This window comes from Mustela erminea, chromosome 2, assembly GCF_009829155.1.
Source record: "Mustela erminea isolate mMusErm1 chromosome 2, mMusErm1.Pri, whole genome shotgun sequence".
Taxonomy (NCBI): Eukaryota; Metazoa; Chordata; class Mammalia; order Carnivora; family Mustelidae; genus Mustela; species Mustela erminea.
Genome location: NC_045615.1, coordinates 83710959 through 83717657, shown reverse-complemented (window position 1 = coordinate 83717657; position 6699 = coordinate 83710959).

The following is a 6699-nucleotide window of genomic DNA, read 5'->3' as shown; positions in this document are numbered from 1 at the left end:
TCTCTTGATTTCTAATTTCCACTCCAACATACTTACTGTATGCAGAATAATGTACCCCAGAGATGTCTATTTATCCTAATTCCCCGAATCTATAAATACAGCACCCTACATGGTAAGAGATACTTTGCAGATATGATTAAGGATTTTTGAGATGGGAAGATTATCCTGGGTTAATCCAGGTGACTCAGTGTAATTCCAGGGGTCCTTATAAGTCACAGAGGGAGTAGGAGAGTGAGGGTCAGAGTCAGAGTCAGAGATTAGAAGCCACTTTGAAGATAGAGGAGGGTTCACAAGGCAGAAACTGCCCGTGCCCTCTAAAAGCTGGAAAAGGCAAAGAAATGGGTTTTTTCCCTAGAGCCTCCAGAAGGAATGCAATCCTGAAGACACTTTGATTTTAGCCCAGCGAAACTACAAGAGAATAAATTTGTGTTGTTTGAAGCCACTAAATTTGCGTTTAGGTTTTACAACAGCAATAGGAAGTTGATATAAGGTCCTGGATGGGCATTGTATTTACCCCTCATTTTGATCTACGCAAAGTTACCCCATTATCTCAGTGGTGGTCAGCCTTTATAAAAACAAAAAAGGACCCCCACAACCACCTTTTTTGGTCTTTAGTATGTTCTGCTCTCTTTAGAACTTTAGACACCCCCTTTCTCTCTGGCCCCTCATTGGCTCTCTTTTCTGTATCCTCTTTCTCATATGAACTACCATTAAAGGGAAAACTTTTTCTCATTATCAACTGAGCCATGTTAAGAAGTTAGTTGGTAGGAACTTAAAAATATTATTCACCAACTATTTTCCAAAATATTAGAATACTCTATTTGGGTGTATTTCACATTCTCACTTCTGTTCCCCCTATAAAGCCTTGAAGACTGGAAAAAAAAAAAATCTCTACGGGTGGAATTTTAGGTTCCTGGTTTGGATGGGCATTTCTCAGAGTTTCTTAAATCACACTATAGACATGGGCCTTGGAGTCAGAGAGGACTTGGTTTGACTTCTTGGTTCACCATTAATCAGCGATGTGGCCCTGGGAAAATGACTTATTAAGTCTCTCTCTGCCTCTAAAATGGAGCAATGATTTTGCTCCAATGTGAGAAATTAATGAGATTTTGTACTTAAAGTGTTCAGCACCGAATGTGATGCATTTGTATGTAGAGGTGGTGGTGTGACTATTGAAGGTACTTAGTATTATGGTACCTGTAACTTCCAATTCCAAGGCAGTAAAGCCCATTTAAATCTTGTGGTACCAGAAGTTTCAGATTCTGAGTGTTAATAAGGGATACCTACCCAATATGTAACAGCAGCAAGCATTTACACACTGCCAACCATGTACCTTCTTAAATACGGGGCATTTTAAGGGCCAAGCAACTCATAAGAGATAATATACAGCCCTGTCCAAAAGAAATTCGTGGTTTAGTAGGGAGCAGATATAAAACATAATTACTAGCACTTATCACTCAGTAGTGAAAACTTAAGCACAACAAAGCGTGACCCAGGAGAACAGAATCTTTCTAAGGGATCAAGAATGCAGTCACAGAGAAGATGATTTTTGAGTTGGGTATTAAAGGATGAGTAGAAGTTTGCCAAGCAGAAAATAGGAGAAGAAATATACAGGGCAGAGGAAAATGTGTAAGAAAAATGAAGTAAAAGAATATCAAAAGAGAACATCTCCTAACCATAACTATAATACTGAAACCATTGGAACAAATTAAATCCAGTTCAACAAATTAAATCCATGGCCTCTTGCTCTGAGTCATCAACAACTCAACTTTTTCTGGATCTACTACAAAGTGATTTCAGGGTCACACTAAACAATTCATTCTTCCTTGACAAAAAACGATGCCTTGAGAATTCACTGATGGCCACAGTGCAATCAATACTAATCAGGTAGTATGCACTGGCCCTGAGATAACAAAGCATCCAGAATCCCAATGTATGAATTCATGTTTAATCAATACTGCCCTATATGAGTGGAAGATTTTTTTTTTTTACATTCCAAAGTATTTTAGTAAGATGCTAAGAAAAATCAATAACTTATTAAATCCCAGTTACCTCATTAAAACAAACTATTAATCACTTTCGTTGTGATTATTTTGGGACCACAGATCTGACTTCATATATTTTTTTAGTGCTGTGTTTGCTCACAGGTTTGCTCCATTCATTAGAGGAAATGTTGCACAGAATGAGCACACACTGCAACCAAGATGGGGCTACTACAGGAAAGTACTTCCATGCATTATTGACAGAAAAAAAAAAACAACAACCCACAATTGAAAAAGTAGAAATGCTATAACTTCAGCTGGAAGTGGTAAAAATTAATTGCTAGAAGTAGGAGAGAATTTATGTTATGAAATACCAATTATCACTTAAAATATTTCCTGTACCTGAAATATTTTGACTACCATCCATGTAACACCAAGGAAAAAAGTTCTAGTTGTAAGATGGCCCCTTTCAGCCATGTGAGAGTATACAGTAATGTACATGTGTATTTTGTGAAATCAAGAAGTGAGATCTACTCAAACATAGTGTTGAGTACATTCGTCAGCACATGAAGACTTCTAGTTCTAATTCACTGAATTGTTAGGGGGGTTATTTCCCTCAGGATGGTTAACTTTTTAATCTTTTTGAATACAAATATCAAGCGGCCTCTTCCATTGCCATTCTGCCATCATTTTCTTAGGAATATAGAGGGAAGTGTAAGCTACATGTTTATGAATTTGTAAATTACTTTCATTATCATAAAAATGTACCCTCACTTAGAAAGTAGGGTCATTTTAAACTTGGGAAATGCCAAGTTAAAACTATCACACTAAATTACGTAAGATACAGGTACTTCCCAGTAATCTTTGTATAGCATTTCTTGAGAAATTGTGATTATTAAACCCAAATAGAAAATAGCCACTCTGGGCACATACCTCAGTATTATCAAAGCCATCTATGAAAAACCCACCGCAAATATCATTCTCAATGGAGAAAAACTGAAAGCTTTTCCGCTAAGGTCAGGTACACGGCAGGGATGTCCATTATCACCACTGCTATTCAACATAGTACTTGAAGTCCTAGCCTCAGCAATCAGACAACAAAAAGAAATTAAAGGCATCCAAATCGGCAAAGAAGAAGTCAAACTATCACTCTTTGCAGATGATATGATACTATATGCGGAAAATCCAAAAGACTCCACTCCAAATCTGCTAGAACTCGTACAGGAATTCAGTGAAGTGTCAGGATATAAAATCAATGCACAGAAATCAGCTGCATTTCTTTACACCATCAATAAGACAGAAGAAAGAGAAATTAAGGAGTCAATCTTATTTATAATTGCACCCAAAACCATAAGAAACCTGGGAATAAATCTAACCAAAGAGGCAAAGAATCTATACTCAAAAACTATAAAGTACTCATGAAAGAAACTGAGGAAGACACAAAGAAATGGAAAAATGTTCCATGCTCATGGATTGGAAGAACAAATATTGTGAAAATGTCTATGCTACCTAAAGCAATCTACACATGTAATGCAATCCCTATCAAAATCCCATCCATTTTTTCCAAAAAAATGGAACAAATAATCCTAAAATTTATATGGAACCAGAAAAGACCTCGAATAGCCAAAGGAATATTGAAGAAGAAAGCCAAAGTTGGTGGCATCACAATTCCAGACTTCAAGCTCTATTACAAAGCTGTCATCATCCAGACAGTATGGTACTGGCACAAAAACAGACACATAGATCAATGGAACAGAATAGAGAGCCCAGAAATAGACCCTCAACTCTATGGTCAGCTAATCTTCGACAAAGCAGGAAAGAATGTCCAATGGAAAAAAGACAGCCTCTTCAACAAATGGTGTTGGGACTATTGGACAGCCACATGCAGTAAAATGAAACTGGACCATTTCCTTACACCACACACAAAAATAGACTCAAAATGGATGAAAGACCTCAATGTAAGACAGGAATCCATCAAAATCCTTGAGGAGAACACAGGCAGCAACCTCTTCAACCTCAGCCGCAGCAACTTCTTCCCAGGAACATCGCCAAAGGCAAGGGAAGCAAGGGCAAAAATGAACTATTGGGACTTCATCAAGATCAAAAGCTTTTGCACAGCAAAGGAAACAGTTAACAAAACCAAAAGACAGCTGGTAGAATGGGAGAAGATATTTGCAAGCAACATATCAGATATAGGGCTAGTATCCAAAATCTATAAAGAGCTTATCAAACTCAACACCCAAAGAACAAATAATCCAATCAAGAAATGGGCAGAGGACATGAACAGACATTTCTGCAAAGAAGACATCCAGATGGCCAACAGACACATGAAAAAGTGTTCCACATCACTTGGCATCACGGAAATACAAATCAAAACCACAATGAGATACCACCTCACACTAGTCAGAATGGCTAAAATGAACAAGTCAGGAAATGACAGATGCTCGTGAGGATGCAGAGAAAGGGGAACCCTCCTACACTGTTGGTGGGAATGCAAGCTGGTGCAACCACTCTGGAAAATAGCATGGAGGTTCCTCAAAAAGTTTAAAATAAAGCTACCCTATGACCCAGCAATTGCACTATTGGGTATTTACCCTAAAGATACAAATGTAGTGATTTGAAGGGACACGTGCACCTGAATGTTTATAGCAGCAATGTTCACAATAGCCAAACTATGGAAAGAACCGAGATGTCCTTCAACAGATGAATGGATAAAGAAGATGTGGCATATATATATATATATATATATATATATATATATATATATATATTGCAGCCATCAAAAGAAATGAAATCTTGCCATTTGCGACGACGTGGATGGAACTAGAGAGTATTATGCTGAGTGAAATAAGTCAGTTGGAGAAAGACAACTATCATATGATCTCCCTGATATGAGGAAGTGGTGATGCAACATGGGGAGTTTGAGAGATAGGAAAAGAATAAATGAAACAAGATGGGATCGGGAGTGAGACAAACCATAAGAGACTCTTAATGTCACAAAACAAACTGAGGGTGGCCAGGGGGAGGGGGGGAGTATGTGAGGGTGGTTGGGTTATGGACAGGGGGTGGGGTTATGGATATTGGGGAGGGTATGTGCTATGGTGAGTACTGTGAAGTGTGTAAACCTGGCGATTCACAGACCTGTACCACTGGGGTTAATAATACATTTTATGTTTATAAAAAAATTAAAAAATTATTAAAAAGAAAAAAGAAAATAGCCACTCTATTCGGGGGTAGTTAGTATTTGTGTAAGTTTTTTTTTCAAAGAGCATTTATATGTTGGTTTTTCCTACATGCTGCATGATATGGTGGAAAGACACAGATGCTACATTTATTAGTCCTGGATTTGAATCCTGTGTAACCACTCTCAAACTCTGTCCTCAGTTAGTCATTCCACTTTTCTAAGTCAGTATTTTCAGGTACTATAAGAGGGTTGATAATGTTTTACTTACCTATGTCACTGGATTATTGTTATGATAAAATAAAATCATATGAGTAAAAAAAGTTATAGTACGTGAGACCCCAATTGATCAGTGTTACTGTGGTTTTGCAGTAAAAAAAAAAAATGACTCCAACATCCAGGACTTGAGGCCTGTCTATGTCTTTCTCATCCTTAAGCCTTGTGTACTGTCCCTTTGCCTCAAGCTTTTTAAACTTTTCATCGCATACATAATTTTAGCTTCTTTGACTCCCACAATCCTGTCATCCTGCAGTTTCTCCACAGCAAAACCTAAGGGAGAATCTAACGGGCAGGAACATTCCACACCACTCTCCCATATCCCAGTGAGAGGCATGGGTTGAAGAGAAAGGGTGGAGAATATTCATACAGTAATACTTTTTATCCTTTTACACATTAATATTATCATCTTACCTAGTGTTCACAATACATAGTAACTATTTTTTTTAATATTTTAACTTACATAATAATGTCTTTATTTTCAAAATAAAAAAAAATCACAAGGAAGTTACACAGCAATCGATCAAGGGCAGGGCCCCAGAATGGGTCAAGAATGTAGTAGAAAGTGGACTTCATTTTTGTCCTACTCTACAGAACAACAGTTCTGAAAATACATACCAAGGCATCCCTGGAGATGCTCTGAAAAATAAACCCAAGGCTGGAATACAACAGGGAAATATTGAATTTTTTCTCCCTTCAGGGAGGTCCCCAGTGCATATTAACAACTAAGAGAAGTCCCAAAGTAAAAAAAAAAAAAAATCTATTCATGGAAACAGAGATTAGAGACTTAAATGTGAAAAGCATTTTAGAACAGTTAGGACTATATCTTTATGACCTCTGGGTACTGGGTAAAGAAATTATTTCTTAAATCAGACCCCAAAGCACAACATAAAAAGTGATATATTTATATTAAAATGTACAAATTCTTTTCATGAAAGAACACCATTAAGAAAATAATAACATAGGGAGCCTGGGTGGCTCAGTCAGTTAAGCATCTGCCTTCGGCCCAGGTCATGATCCCAGGGTCCTGGAGCCCTGAGTCAGGCTCCATGCTCAGCAGGGAGTCTGCTTCTTCCTCTACCTCTGCCCCTCCCCCTGCCTGCGTTCTCTCTCATGCTCACTCTTTCTCTCTCAAATACATGGATAAAATCTTCAAAAAAAAAAAAAGTAATAACATAAATCAGATATTGGAAGAAATTTACAAGCATATAATTAAGAATTATCATGAAGAATGCACAAAGAACTACAAATCAATAAGGA